This window comes from Lepidothrix coronata, unplaced genomic scaffold (genome assembly GCF_001604755.1).
Source record: "Lepidothrix coronata isolate B3197 unplaced genomic scaffold, Lepidothrix_coronata-1.0 Scaffold67, whole genome shotgun sequence".
Taxonomy (NCBI): Eukaryota; Metazoa; Chordata; class Aves; order Passeriformes; family Pipridae; genus Lepidothrix; species Lepidothrix coronata.
The window spans coordinates 3,456,849-3,473,830 of record NW_016690247.1 but is presented as its reverse complement, the minus strand read 5'-3'; positions in this window follow the sequence as shown (position 1 = coordinate 3,473,830).

The window sequence follows — 16,982 nt, the reverse complement described above, 5'->3', positions numbered from 1 at the left end:
TTCAATGATTCTATGATATATACAAATATATACACACGAAGCTAGACTTAAAAAGTTAATGGTATAAGAGAAAACTGTGACATTTAACTTCGAAATGCAATCGTTTAGAAAATGAAAACTAAACTTCCCAGGGAAATTAATTCTCTTTCTAAATGTGTATAAAAAGAGACATAACAATTATGATAACAGTTTATTCAACCATATAATGTTTCCCCTGTGGAGGAAAGCCAGCAGCATTTTTGGCAAATAACGTCTTTTCTAAGGGCAAAGGTGGTCTGGCTTTCTGTGAGAGCAGAAGAGACTGACATTTTGAACAAACACCACTTCATGGGAGTGTATCCTGCAGGAAAAAGTAAATTACTTCTAGAGAAGAAATGTTCAAAAACAAAAAAAAAGAAAAAAGGTTAAAAATTGGCCATTAATCCCATTAGAACAGAAAAACACATTTCTCACCAAATCCCATTTTCAACAAGCCTATTCAGAGAAGAAGCCAAGAAAGAGGAATCTCCAGAGGTGCTGAGAAGACAAAGGTACTATGGAGGGAAGGAGGAAGAGACTAATAAGAGTGGGATAAAAAGGTCAGTGTGAGGTGGGGAAGTAAAAGAGATGAGTCTGTGTCTGTGCCTGCTGTTTTGACAAGTTTCACATTGAGCAGAAGTCACAGAAAATTGTTAGAAACTGGTTTTAAGAGGAAAACAGATCTGCATCTGCTTTTCTGGAGTAGAGTGACTCAGCCTGAACAAATCTGCAAACCCAAAATCTCCAAAGTTAATCTTAAACTCGCAAAAATGAAAAGGTGGTACTCCATACTTTGAGCCCTTGGATGATTTGTATGGCAATGTTTCTTTGTTTGTGGCACCTGAAGGAAAATTTGCCTTGAGGTTTCTTTTTCTAAAGTGTCTTTTTATGTTGCTCAGGTATAAGGGTCTAGCTATGAAAAACAAAGGAGGTTTCTACATTGAAAAATTACATTAAATTAGAATTACATTTTGGGAGAACACTTTAATAACTGCAGATATTCTGGGAAAATTGCAGAATTATTATTACCTAATAAATAAGTTTTGAAAATCAAGAGAATGCAGAGACATAATTAAACCTAAAATAAACATATTTTGGAAACAGAATTTTGTGGTTTAGTTATCTCAACAGCCTTATTTCATACCTGGGAGAGTACATTGAAGAAGCTATGTAAAAAATGCACTCAGTGCTAAAAGATTTGTCATGTTTGTTATATATGAGCTACTTTATTAAGTTTAATCATCTTGTTATGGTCCATGTCGTGATGGGGCAGAGCAAGGATTTTTACAAGTCCTTGGTCCCGCTCCCAAAAGAATCTGAAATACAAATCTTTAACCAGGTGCATATCCAGTATTAAGGATGGAAATTTTCTGTTTCTGTTGTTCATGTGGCCAACAATGTTTTGGCTGTTTCACTTTGTGCATTCAGTCTCACAGACCTGTCAAGTTCCTCACTGCAGAGACTTCAATACAGCTCTCTTGCAACCACAAATTACAGAATAGTGCATAGAAGTATATAAAATCATAGAATCATTAAGGTTGGAAAAGACCTCTAAAATCATCGAGACCAGCTGTTAACCCAACATTGTCAAGTCCACCACTAAACCATACATGTGTTTGTCTGTGTAATTACAGACTATACTTACAAAAAAAACGCCAGGGTAAGCCAACCTGAACTATACTTTATTAAGTTTTGGATGCTTGACTTAGCAGCCTTCAAAATGCTCCTTGGACAAAGTCATTATTTTCATGTGTCCATGCAAAACATTGCTGGGAAATAACATTTTCTTTTTCTAAGCAGAGGTTAGGTAATTAAGCAATTTCCTAGTGATTTTTGTCTTTTTTGGATCAATATTTCAGCTGTCTTTTAGGCATACAGTGTATGTGCTGTTATTCCTACAGCTATATTTATCAGCAAGAATTGAGGTTTATCAGACTAACAACACTGAAGGGTTAGATGTGGGAACAGAGGTGAACAAAGAACAGAATCAAGATGGGACTGGTTCATAAACTCCTCTCTCACCTTGGACTCACTGTTCTTTATACCAGAGAAAGTGTCTGAATGCCAATTTGCCTCTTGTTCATTAGGCAAGTATCAAAGATACTGAATTGCTTTCCCTGCAGACTGATTTCTTTCCGATTTTCAAGTTAGCGGAAGGAAGTCATCACCAAACAGGGAAAATGGCCTAATAATGGTTCAGTAGTTAAGGATTTCGGAGACAATGATGTGAGGACCCCTTCCATCCCTGACCTGAAAGCTAACATTGTCTCTGAACCTCTCCTGTCCCATCTTCTATCTGTAAACTGGAGTGACCTTGAAGGCACGTAAGGAGGGAAAGGCATTAGGCCAGTACTGTAAGGAAAAAAATGTGCTTTGGGCATCTCTAGATTTGAGAGAAGGAAACTCGAGCAATTGAATCTGCTCTAGGTAACTTGCAAAAATCTCTTTTAGATCTGAAAACACCATAAATATGTCTTTCTCTGAGGAAAACCAGATATGGGTATGCTCGATGGCGCTTCCCGGACAATGCTGGAAAACCACACTAGAAGTGTCCAACCTCTTTCAGCAGGTGGAAAAGACTGAACTCTTTGTGGTGTTCTCTTCTCCTTCCGTCTTCTCTGAAACCATGTATGGTTCAATGACACACTGCCTGAAAGATCTGTTTTCCTTGGAGTCAATTTTCTAATTGCTGAGAGTTTCAGGCATTTGTAACTATTACCTTCCCCCCCCCTTACAACATGATACAGGATGGATAACTCCAAGGCCACCAGAAGAGAAGTGCTGAGGGCTTCTCGTTCAAAGGGCAGGGCTGTGAAGGCTTCTCTGAACAATTCTTCTATTCTATCTGCTTCATGATCTCTCTGCTCTATCTAAATTAGACCTTATTTGTAATCAGTTTGGGAAAAACAATGAACTAACAAAATTTGCTGATAATACTAAGATATTTGAGGTAATAAAGGAAAAGCTCTGTGCTATGTCCCCCACCTACCACAGAACTCAGTGACTGGCAAGTGAAGCTCAGTGGAGGTAAACATAAAATGACACATGAGGTAAAAATCAGTGCCACTTCCCTGTATAACATGGCAGATTCTGAACTGACCATTACCATTCATGTGTGAGAGCTTGGGGTTGTGACAGTATGATGAAAACATCAACCTGGTGCACTTCAGCTGCCAAGAAAGCAAGTGAAATGTTAGCAATTATTAGAAGAGGGCTAGAGAAGGAAGGAAAGAAAGAGCATTACTATGTTACTGGGTAAATCCATATCCTGCCCACGCTTCACATGCTCTGTGCGGTTCTGGTATTCCCAGCCTGCAGGATTTATACAAGGCTTTAAAAGATTCAGAAAAGCATCTCAGGTACAATCGATGTGAGAAACTGCTTCTATACCAGGAGTACCTAAGCTGAAAGTCTTTACTCTGGACAAGAGACAATTTAGGATAAGTGCAACGATAGGGAAAAGAAGGGGAGCTACAGGTGAAGCCTGTAAAAGTTGTTGGCATGGAAAGGTTTTTTAGGATAGATAGTTTACAACTTCTGCCAGTAAAAGAATTATGGACATCAAATTAAACTGAAGAGAAGGAGACTGAGAAGAAATAAAAAGTATTTTTTCATCATGTTGCATGTAGTTAATCTGTGGACCTCCTTCTGCATGATACAGCAGATGACAAGGTTTCCACAGATGAGAGGAAATGTTAGTCGACTTAATGAAGAGCAAGGTTATTGAGCATTCATAAATTGTTAAAAATTATGTTGAAAAAGAAAAGATAAAAGGAAACTAAAAGAAAAAAAAAAGGGAAAATAGCAGAAATTGTCCCATAAACATCTAGAAAAAATATTTTTAAAAAATTAATTTCTTTTTAAATATTTCTTTGTGGGCTGTCCTTGTCATGGTCATGAATATCTGTACCTTTACCCTTCAGGCAATGGCAAGACAGCTATCTTTGCTGATACAAAGAGTTTTTTGGTATTCTTCTGATAAAAAGCTTCTGTAAAACAGGTCGTGTAGAGGACCTGTCTCCTTAGAAGACTGAACTTTATGGTTGCTCTACCACAATTGCATAGGCAAACAAGCAGTCAGTACAGGGTGGCAGAAATGAGAAGTAACAGAAATTGAGGAGAAAGCAGCCAGGTAAGGAGCGATTGATAAAGAGAGAAAACAACTTTTTTTTAATTTGCTGTGGACGTTGAAAATCTTTGCCCTTGGAGTGAAACTGTAGCACGGTCAGGTAAGCTCTTTAGCCAAGACTAAGTGCAGAATAATGATGGGACTTTGTGGATTTCAAAAGGCAGCTGTTACCGTGCCTTTACTGCCACTGCAATGATTTGAGACTGCAAACAGATGGGAAGGTAGTCAGCATAACAACAGGGGAGGCATCCACAAAAGCACACATTTCTTGATACGTGATCATGGCTTAAAGTAAAAAAAACTGTGAGAGTTGGTGGGCTGTGGCTCTCCAGTTTCTGTCAGAACAGTATAAGCAGAAAGAAAAAATATTCACTCTGACAAGAAAAACTAAGGTTAAAATATAAAAAGACTTCTCAGTCTCCTGTAGCCTGGCTCATCTTCATATCTCTGCCTGCACTACAGGATCAGATTCTCTTTCAGCTCTGAAAGCCCACAAGACCCTCTGGCTGGAGGCCCTGGATGTAAGCTCAGTTTCAGGGTGTACCTTGTGCAAATGCCTTTGATGAGATCAGATATTTGGCAAGTCACTTTGAAAATATCTGGACTACAGTGTGCTTAGCACTCCATATAAAAATCCTGCTAACACCAGGGACAGCAGGTGATATTGCTGCAGAGCTGGTGAGAATTATTTTAAACTGAGGTTAAACTAGACAACTTCTGTTTCTCTGGGCTTTTCCATTAAATCTCCATGTAGAACCACAGTGTGATCACAGCATGTCACCTGGCCCAGAACAGCATCTCCTGGACATGCTGCATTGAAACCTGTTGTGTCCAGTGTGCCAGCTAAAGAACTTGAGAGGTGTGTTGTACCTCCACAATGTTGAGACTGCTGGAGGTTGTTTTTCTGAGCCTCAGTGTCTTCCAGCTTACCCTCTGAGTTTGGCAGTGGCACACCACCCCACACCACTCCACCTGCAGTGCCATGACACCAGCCTTGTGCTTAACATGACTTTTCCATAAAGATAAGTCAACACAACAGGTGCATGGGGTCAGAATGACTTCACTCTACTCTCGTTACCTTTCTCATCCACCTTTTGCAAGATGAAGGATTTTCTTCTACCAATATATGTAGAATAATACAGCAGGCAATGGTCAACAGCAATGGCTCAGGCCATGTCCCAGGGATTAGCCATGCTCCTGGCATGGATAAGGCAGGAATACATATGTGGGATTACTTTCAGAAACCTTGAAGCAACCTTTGTGGCTCACAGACCTTTAGCCAGGAGCTGTCTCTGTGGCCCTGGGAAGTTCAGTCTTGGAGCAGTCACCCCATACACTTGGCTGCAACACCTTCCAAACCTTACCATGATCTCTCCTTGGAGCACGTTCTCAGACAGTGGCCCCACAGTCACCAGATGAACATCTTGGCATCCACACTTGTCTGCTGCGGCGTGAGCTGTGAAAAGGGCACATTAACAGTAAGGCTTTGAACTCAAGTTCATAAAGATGATGTTGCAATTATTTTGGTGCTAGGCACTCACTGTGTATTATTTCCTTCATAAAACATTCTGAGATCAAACAGCAAAAAATAAAGGCTAAAAATTGCCATTGGAAGGATGAAAGAGATTGTTGTTTCTTGTCTGAAGAGCATTGTCTAAAGCATATCATTATAAGATTATATGTATTTTACAGGTAAAATCACAGAAAATAATAACCTTAAAGACTTTTAGACGGAATAACTCATTATGACCTTATACAAGACAAAATAACAGCTCTTCTTCTAGTGACCACTCAAAATCTGGGACTGGAATATTTCAGAGAGTGGTGCTTTACCAGCTGAGTGTTGTACAAGCATGAGAAAATGGAGCAAATTTTTTAGAACTAACTCTGTGGTTCAAGAGCCTAAGTCCCATTTTCAGAAGGAGTAACTACTTAGAAGACAGATGCTAAGGAAACTGATCTGAAAATGAAGTTTTAGGTTCTATATCACTTAAGAGATCTCTTGAAAATACTGACAGAGAGTCTGGACTTGAATGCGTTCAGATTCCATTATGTGGTGGGAGAGAACAAACTTTTTTCCCTTTTTTATGAAACAGAGGAAAGACAAATTTGCCCATGATACCATGAATACAAAGTTTTCTGCATTGGTCCAGTTCTTGATCACATGAGCGAGGCATTGATTTTCACCTGCACACACCCCACTGCTATCCTCTGACCTTAATCAAGCTTTACACAGGAATGAGGGGGAAAAATAGACTATTCCTCTCTGGAATTACTGATTTCTTCAACAGCAGCATCCGGGGAAATAAACTGTAGGCACTTCTGTAATATCAAAGGCAGCAACTAATAAATGTACTTATTCAATCCATGAGTCTGGAAATTCATTGGGCACAGGGTGAAATCTGGTCACTGCTATCAAAGTATATTGTCTACTCTGAGAACAGAATTTTGGATGTGGACCAGGGCTTTCTTGAGGGAGATAAGCTTGTTATTCAGACAGTAAAATGTTATGATTGACACCTGATGAAGCATTAAAGAACCATAAAAATTCTGCTACCTGGGAAAGATTACTTAGCGGGAGGCTGCCTGTGCTTTGGCAAGTGTGTAGCAGCTGAACTTCGTCTCTCAACTTTCAGTGCAAGAGTAGATTTAAGCAGTCATTTTGCAGTGCAAAGAAAGCAGAACCACCCAGTTGACATGAACAGGCAAATTCTGCTTCTGTTCACACTGAAATACCCCAGGTTACAGGAATTCTTGCTCTGCCTATGACTCGTGAGTACAAAAGAAGTTAAGTGCGAGTTAGGTGCTATTTATGTTTGCTTTCACAGCTTCTCAGGCATTGCTTTTCTAACTCTGCCTATTTCTTTCATTGTGTTGAGTAATAGGGTTAATTTGTTCCTCCCACTCCCGATGGCAATGCTCGCTGTGGAAGACAGAGTGCATGCCCAGGTCTCATCCCAACATGTATCTGGAATTCAGCAGATCCAGTAAAGTGCTAAAGTGGGTGCCTTGATGAAAATCCAGACCTATGTACATGCTGAAGCCTGTGAATGGGTTCCATTAGGACCAATCCCTAGCACTGATGCCCTGTGGATGCTGCTGAACTGAAGCCTGATGGGACATCTTCAGACTTCCATATAGTTATGCTCTTTGGAGTTCCTAATTTAGTCTGAAATGGCAGAGGTTACAATAGGGGCTGCTTATGTAAAATTAAAAAGAGTCTTGAGGGGTGCTGACCAGCCTTATAAACAGGCTCTGCTGAACATCAGCTGCTGAGCCACAGACTTGCATTTTTTCAAAGTGAATAGTGACGCTGAGTCATGCTGAGTTATTATTTTTGCATGTTCAGTTTAAAAAAATCTTCAAAAATTTTAAGATGCCTAGATTTTTTTTTCATTTTTCTTTTGAAATGAGGCTTCAGATGAGAAGGAAAATTAACAGCCAACCCTAGAAAATACAGGTCTTTGGTCCTGAAGTGAGACTAAAATGGAGTAATGGTTTTGTTCCAGGTTCATGAGTCAAACTGAAGGTTTCGTTCAAGCGCATGAGTCAAACTGAACCCAAATGCAGCACACAGACAGATTTACACCTGTACAAAGTGAGATCAAGTGTCCCCCACCCTGCTCTGAGCAGATGGGCAATTAAGGTAGTGGATTAAGATGGACAATTGGGTTACAGAGCATGACTCTGCATATGTGATAACAGGCAGGAACTGTACAAATTTGTCAGTAAATCAAAACTCTGTGCCTGCTGTCCCTATCTATCAACAAAAGTGATAATAGTATGTTTCGCACACCCTGTTTACATAATAAACTGTTCACTGCTGTGCCAGACCGAGTCTCATTATGCATAACTAATGTAATGGTTTTCAGCCTCACTTGGGACCTCCAGCAAAGCCGTAATCCAAATAATGCTGAGCTGTCTTGTGCAGGGGCGAGTGATTTGACAGCATGGGAGGCTGGGAGGAATCACCCCCCACATAAGAGCTTCAGGGCAAGCACTAAGCAAGGAGGTCCTGGCACCTCCATGCATCCTTTACATGTGCCATGCTGGTTTGATCAAATGGACAAGTTTGCCCATGAACTTCACTAACATATTCTTTAATTCTCATGTTTCCTGGTTGCCAGCTTGGCTGATTTCATGCTTCTGTAATTTCATTTGACCGACTTTATGTGCCACGAATATTTGTACACATAAAAAAAGTAATATTTTTGTTTAATGCCAGTTGCAGGCTTATGTTTATGGGTTGAGGAGAAGAAAACGGGATTTTAAATGAAAAATAAGTGATACCCAAAGCCTTGATATCGGCTTTATGCTGATTGAGGATAACAGAGAGGAAAGGAACTGAGACAGCATATCTGCCAGTAAATAGAGACTGTATTTGGGTTATAGTAGTGAAATCCTGGGCTGTCCTTCATGCCACATCAGCAAGTCAGCAGTCTTATGGATTGGCTTCACTGGATTTTTTCATATGATCGAAGTTTCTCTCTTGTTTGCTATTTTGGAAAGGACTTCCTTGTTCATAGGAACATTACAGTATAGAAATACTTTATTATCTTAAAGCAAATATTTTTACCTATTCTATAGTGGAAGTGCCTACCCACCAAATGCAGGATGGATGACAACACAGGATGATGGCAAGTGAATAAGCTTGTGGCAGGGGAAAAGTTGTGACAACTTTGAGAGAAGTTGTCTAAACAATGGCTCCTCATTCAAGCCCTTTCTATTAAATTTCTTCTGATGTTTTGGGGTGGAATAATGGAGGATATAACTCTGTAGAAGAAGGAATACTCGTAGGTTCAAAAGTTGCTTAATACCAGAATATAATAAAGAATGGTATGCCAGGGGAAAGATCCTCAAAGGAAACCTACTACAATTTACAAAGAAAAGTAAGATTTACAGTAGTACATGTGTGCATTGAATCACAAGAAATAACAAATACCTAGGAAAAGAAAATGACTGTTGAGTATACTAATATACCTTTGAGGGTCTGGGGTTTGTGGTCTCTTGAAGGGGGGGAGGAGTTGTTATTTGCTTTGTTATGGGTTTTTTAGCAACCTGATGCAGTTCACTCATACCATGGACCTACATCTCTGTCCAGTGATATCTCTAGGAGCAAACACCTACATTGTTAGTCACTCTGGGCAATATATATTCTGTATTCTCACCCTCTTTTTTGTTTAATTCAGAGAGGCAAGCCTTGTTTCTCCTGAGCGTAAATGGGAAACTCAGAGATTTACTTCTGTGACTTTATACCTTGTCAAACTGCATACATCAAGAGTCCACAAGAGCCCTCAAATTTCATCCAAAGGAAATCTGTATATGGTCCAACAATGGGCCTGGGAACCAGCTTGAGCTCTTTAGATGATTCCCTCCATGACTTTGGATGAGTCACAAAAACTGCTTACATTCCTGCCTGTACACGTGGTAATTTATTCTTGCCCTGCTGGTTTGTAGTTAGTCTCTAACTACAGAATTAGTAGTAACTGGTCCTTTACATACTACATGTGGCATTGTATATAAGAATTAAATAGCCATTGGTAAAACACAATCCTGATCAATAAAAATTATTTGCTCTGAAAGCTGATTTTTATTATTTTTTTATTACATATAATTTCATAAGTAGATAATTCTTAAAGATTAATTGGAATATTTTTTTCCAGGACCTGTGTTCACATGTTTGAACTCCCATTTTAGAAATGTATTGGAAGCAGAAATATATTGACATTTTATTTTTCAAATCAATTGAATGCTTGTCAAAGTTCCCATTTTCCAATTCCTTGTATAATACGTGGAGAGGAGACACATAAGGCAATGAGGAATGTACATTGTGTTCATCTCCAATTCTCATATGAGCTTCATGGGTGAACTTCCAGGGACATAGGCATGCTTTTAAAGCTAAGCCAGCACTGCAGGTGCTGACAGATCAGAAACCTACTGGATGCTTCATAAATCTGGCACAGAAGTCGTTTGAGAGTGTATCAGCCAGCATGGGGGTATGACTACACACACATACTGAGTTCTTTCCCACTTCATATAAATCAGTTCTATTGCTGTTTGCGTGTCTGTCCTCTTCTGTGCTTGTTTGTCATCGAGGCAATGAAGGGTCTGATAGTTGTCAGTGAGATAAATCAAAAGACACACTCTAACTGTTGTGCTGCTGTATATTCCACTACAGCCTCTAAAGCTGGATATAATCAGCACTAAATTTCCAAGTCTATTTACAACATCAGAGGTTAAGAAAGCAATGGCAAATTTTTTTATGTTGTCTGATATTTTCCAGCTGTTTTTAATATGTGCATCTCTTGAAGAGCTCCATGTGAGTCATAAACTCAGCACACAATGCTTACTTTTCATTGTTAACCTCTCATAATTCACCTTAGCAGTGCCTGCTGCACTTCTCAAACCGAGGCAATGCTAACAAATCCATTATGTTAAGAGACAATGTAGTGCGCTGCTGCTGGAAGATACGGGCTTGGAATTATGTTTATTTTACACGGTTCAACATATTCTTCTGTTTGGAGAGATGGCTATGCTTATCACTTGACAGCCACTGCCATAGTGAAGGTTACAGCAGGGGACAGGGAATAGTTTTCAAGACATTTAGGCAGCAGAGACAGGGCAAATCCCCTAAAATAGGCTTGTCCATTGTTTTAGGTACAAGGCTGGAGGTTGTAAATGGCACTTTCCTCTTGTGTCTTTTCTCCCTAACTCTTTTGAGAAGCATTCTCAGGCTCTTCCCTCACAGATGAAGCACAGCAGTAGCTGAGCATGAAGCAGCTCTTTCTCCTCTAAGACAGGACAGTGAGAGAAAGTGAATAATAGAAAAGTCTCATTTAGAAGGGGAGATTATATGGATGAATCTTTCAGGTAGTGCCTTAGGTTAGGTTATCCAGGGCCTTGTCATGCCAGATCTTGAACCTGGATTGTTTTGATTGCTGCAAGGATACATTACTCCTTCATGTTCAGCTTATTGCCCACCCAGATCTTCTGAAGAAAATAGTGGAGTCTTTATGGGCAAATCCAGTAAATGAGTTGCTATCTGATCAACACTGGTGGTCACACTGTTGGTGTTAATGACTCAATGCTCTTCCAGAGTATAAGGTTGTTTCATGCAAGTGTTGCTGCACTATGTAATTTATAAACTCAAGAAGATCCTTGTGGTGGCAAAACCAAACCCTCAAACACTAAGCAGTTCTGTCCCTGCCTGGGTCTATCTTCTCCATGCTTAAGGCAGGGATCCTGTGCAAAAATTAGACTACAGACGTATAATTAAGGATTAAGCACTGCTGGGTACTGATGAAATTATGTAACAATAAGTTAGTTATGCTTTATTTTCTTTTCTAAGCCTTTAATCATTTCCTTTTAGCTTAATTGAAAGACCTCTTGTTGTCTGACTGACCTTTTCAGTATTCATTGCTTTATAAAAGTCCCCCATTTTCTGTCTCCCATCCACACTAAGTGAGCTGAGCCTTTCAGATCTCCATCTGGAATATTTGCTTTGAGATTTTTCACTGTGGCAGATGTTTGACTGTAGGTCTAGATCACTGTCTTTTATTGGATCTTCTGTGTTACTTCCTGCCCTGTTTCCCCTACAGTTAAACACCATCTTTGCTTTCCTCTCTGCAATCAAGCTTTCTGAAATTATCAGCTGTACACAGTGACACTCCTCACTTCCTCTTAAGTATTTGAAATGAATTTAAGTGTTGTAATTAAGAATAGCATTTAAGAACCTTTAATGGGGATGGGTATTTCAATATAGAACAACTTTTAATGTATTTCCCTGTGAGAGAAAGTGACTTTGACTTTCACTCCCCATAAGGGTTTTGACTGATTGAGGAAGCTGTGCTTCCCTGCTGCACTGAAAGGACATTTTGACGGCTATGAAGTGGTGGGGGACAAAAGTAAAAATAACTTTCCACGCTGGAAATAAAACTGTCTTTTGCTATTTCTCTTCATCATACATGTTGCCTTACAATTCAGAGTCAAGGTAGAACCAGGAAACAGATGTAGTTTTAGGAGCAACACTATTGTTTACCCCATAGTTTTTCACCAGATTTTCTCAATATTCTTGCCAACACTAGAGGCACCCACACTTGTGTATCTCCCAAGCTGTGTTGCTAAGGGATAGACTGTAGACACATGCTGTGATCTACCACAAATAAAGCTTAAAATGCTAATTTGGTCTAGTTATTAGCACATTGATAATACAAAATTGCAATGCAATTTGGCAATGAAAAGATGCAATTTGTATTTTAATCCCAAATAAAAGTTTTAGGATTACTGACTTTAGAGTACCATGAAATTTTAATAATGAAACATCAGTTTGTGCTGCAAGATGCTGTTGAGAATTCAAGTGCAGTGCTTGCAATTTCAGGAGATAATTATTTCTCTGGTAAGATCTTTCACGTAAGAGACCTTGTATAGCTATTTTTATTGGTTTCCTGTACAGAAAAATAGGTTTAATATTATTCTATATTTATAAAGTAATGCAGCTTGCGATATAGTTGTGGTTTGACACATAGTTCATATGCATTATAGTCCTATATGCCTCATAGTGAAATAACTTAGGTGCAGCTTAAATAATAACAAAGACAAGTTGGTGGAAAGAAGAGAAGAACCTAGACAGTTGAAAACAGGTGAACTCCCTGAATTTAATCAGAGAAATAAGGTCTGAAGGCCTTCAGAAGGTAAGGGCTACCTGGAACAAGGAAATGATGCCAGCAAATGATTCTGTGATTTCACAAAGCTCTGTATGTGGGAAGGCAACTCGAAGTTGCAACAGGTTCATTCACATGTGAATAGAGCAGATGAAGCTAAGGAGTGCAGCAGATGGCAAAATATTACCCATCAGTTGTTGTTATTGTCATGTCTGTGTAGCCCTTGGGGTCTGAAACTCAGATGAGCAAGAAGTCTTTGCCACCATCTACTGATGAACTGGGGGAAGAGACATAGTTAATTTTCACAGATAATGTTCATGACTGGATGGACATTTCTGAAGTTTTGCTCACAACTCATTCTAGGACAGGAATAAGAGGGAAAGAGACTTTTATTGTGTTCACAACACTTCTAAGAATCAGAAAATTGTCTTTTGTGTCAATGGATTACATAGAACAGAGACTCTGGCATGGGGGAAAAAATGAATAAAAGATCTTGATTTTCAGCCTATACCTTCTATTTTGTAATTAATTGAACTCCGCAAAGTGAGATTGGAGAATGAAGCTGACCTGGATGTAGAGAGATGATAAAGAGGTGACAAGATATCTTTATTCAGTGCCAAAGGACCTTTAATTACTTCAGGAGAGGGAAAAGGCTGAAGATCCTGATCCTGCAGTGCACCAAAATGTCACTGTATCCTGGGCCAGAGCCAGTGCCAGCAAGGTGCTGGGAGATGAGAGAGAAGGCAGAAGTGGAACAAAGAGAGCACTATCCCAAAAAGATACAACAGCACAGGGGTGGCCAAGGGACTACAGGATGTCTCCTTAGGAGTCACCTTTCCTCCCCAGCCAGAGTCAACCCCACCTAAGTGCTCTCCTACTTTGAGACATCATCAGAGCAAATATCTCCTGTTGAGTTCACCCAGGAAAACACCTTAGCTTCATGGGGAGCATCCAAAGAACATGTTTATTTAGTGGAATCCTACTACTCCACTTGATATCTGGATTTCTGGATGCCAGCAATTTCACACAGAAAAAAAAAAAGTCGCTTTATAAATATGTCATCATGCTACCTTATTGAGGTGTCCAATATATAATATTAGATAGCAGATTCTGGAGGTATTCTCAGAGAAGAAAGAAACTCATCTGTTTCTAGTAATAATTAGGCAAGTATTTCTAGGAAATGTGCCTCTTTTTGTTTGAAGGTACAATGCGCTGCTTTTCAGGAACTAAGAAGCAGGAGGTAGAAGTTAGAAGCAAGTATGAGGTCTCTTAATAGTCTCTTGTAAATAGATATGAATGTGCCATTTATGTGCTCCAAGCCATCCAGAAGTGTGTAAACATGATTAACCCACAACTGGGTCTGAATAAATATGACCCATCTCTCCACACAGTCTCCTGATGGCTTGAAATTAAAACCCTTGCTTGCCTGCCAGAGGCAGGGAAGAGAGGCAACAAGGCAGCTTCATTACAAAACAAGATGGGAAGATGTGGGGTAGGGCCAAATAGAGCTCTTTTGTTTACTTCTAGACTTTCCTACCACTCTTTTGTGCAGTCTCCTTGAGAAAAATCACATAATCAGGGAATATGCTTTTTGACCTTTTTTTTTTTTAATTTAAGGGTTGGACTTGGCATTACTTGCAGAGGCCTTGATGCACTGGCTTCTCTCTCCCCCTTTTTTTAACCCTTTAGCAAAGGCCAAGAATTGGGAAAGCAGTGTCAGAGCCTGTGGTGCTGCAGATTCCAAGGAAAACATATTTGTTTAGATTTTCATAGAATCATAGAATGGTTTAAGTTGGAAGGGATCTTAAACATCATTTATGTCTAACCCCCCTGCCATGGGCAAGGGCATGTTCCAGGGATGGGGCATCCACAGCTTCTCTGGGCAACCTGATCCAGCGTCTCAGCATCCTCATAGTAAAAGAATTTCTTTGGAATATGTAATATAAACCTGCCCTCTCTCAGTTTAAATCTATTCCACCTTGTCCTATTACTGCATGTCCTTGTAAAAAGGGTATTAGAAATGCAAAGATAATCAGAAATGTACAGATAACTATAAATGCAAATAAAATTCTCCTGTGCAGCAGGAACATCAGCTTCCCCAAACATGTCCCACTGAAATCCAGGAGAGACTCTGCACATGATGTTTTCCTCTCACTCACCACACTCTGCCTTCTCATTCTTTCATTGAGCTGTTGCAGAAATGAAATGAACCCTGATTCATTGTGGCTTTACTAAGGTGAAATTATCTGTGTTATGGCTGTTTTACAACAGAGATGTCTGTAAACACATCTCACTCTCTTTCCTGTTGTATAAAAACTTGCTGCTTGCAGTTCTGTTCCCTGCATCCTCAGCTTCTATCCAGGAGCACAGGATTAAGAGGTACAGTCTTTGCTATCTTACCTTCCTTTAACAATTCAGCACTTTGTATTTTTCCAAATAGTGGAAAATCCTTAATAGTAATGTAAGAATCTTGAAGTCCTAAAGAGGTCCAAAAAGGGAAAATAGTAAAAAAACCTAATTAACAGAAACTTTCCAATCTCACCAATTTAAATGAGATAGTGCTAAGTTGTGGAAGAGACTTGGACAGGTTTGTGGTTCTGTTCTTGTTCTTTTCCTTATTGATTGAAATTTGATGGCCCTTGAAAACATTTTGTCCCTCTGAACTCCAAGCACTTATGGAAAATGTGAAAGTGCACTCCAAACCATGTGAACCAATATTCAACAGCTGAAAGATATTTCCACCTCCTCTCCGTGCACCTGCTCAAGCTGATATTTTCAGTCTGTCTCAGTCCTCCATTTCACTTTTCCCATTGCCAAAAAGTGAGCTAATGTGTTTTGGTGTTCCAGGGCAGGAAGAGAAAAGTGAGTCAACTCTGCATGTCCACATTATTTGATGATGACATTTCTTTTTTACCTGTGCTCATCTATGTTACCTACCTAAGAAAATGCGGGATGACAGAAATGCATTTCATGCCCAGCCAAGGGCCACTGAAAGTTCCAACAGTCCTGAACTGAACAAGCTAATACTTTGGAACAAAAATAAATCCTCATGTCCAAACTTTCCTGTCCGAATCTTCCAGCAGGAAGATTCATATGTAGGATTTGGATCTGGTTTGGCTTCTTGCTGCAGTGAGGAGTATATTGAACAAAATCTTAAACCCATGGAAAGTGGCGTGTCACATTTCCTTCACTTGAAGAGAAGCTTTGTGTCATAACTTCCCCAATGATTCAGGCTTCTCAGAAAGGTTGGACTGTCTTTGCTGATTAGATGTCCATTAGAATTTGCCGCTGGCCAAAACTAAGTAGCTGAAAATATTCATATGATGTATTAATCAATTTAATTTAGTATGGTCTATTTGTATGCCATAATGACTTCCTAAAAGCCTTGCCTGGTGGCAGAAATTTCAGAGGTAATACTACTGTGCAGAGGCAGGAAGGGCATTTCTAATTATAAGAACAACTTTCTAAATGCCATTTTCCTAACTCAGCACTCTTATGATTGGTACAGAGAAAAAAGACTTGTAATTCCTAGTAACCCTATTATTTTTTCTTTTCTCATGACTTTCTGCCTCAACCATTCTGATTTTTCTTTCCCCAAAATGAAATATATTATAATCTCACCTTTACTTGACCCCTAAAATGTAGCAAATTAAAACAATAGGAAGAATATTTTGTAACTTCCCAATTTTATTACCACTAAATGCATCATTAAGTGTAAATTGATCACAGCAGAGAGCACATTAATTGTGACCACAGTACAAAGTCCTGACTTTCTGCTAGTACCGCACTGCTTTCAGAATGACTGCAGCATTACTTCCCAACAGAATCTAACACTTTTGTGATGGTCCACCAGTGTGAAGATCCAAGAGCCCCAAGAGTCCTAAAGTACAGTGGGATTTTACTTGGCAAGTCCATGAAGTCAAATTTAGCATTTCTCCCTCAACAATTTCTAACACCCACACAGACTCTCTCATTTCCTTGTTACCCAAATTCCCATTTCTGCAGTTTTGGACAATTCCATGACATTTCCTGGAATCATCTATAGAGTGTTATTTTGCTGCAAGTTGTCTTGTGATGGACAACAATCATGTCTTCCATGAAGATTTGACAACCAGCACATCCTCTCACAGCATAGGTGGTACCAGTAGAGACATACCCAAGGTAGCTTTTAGCCA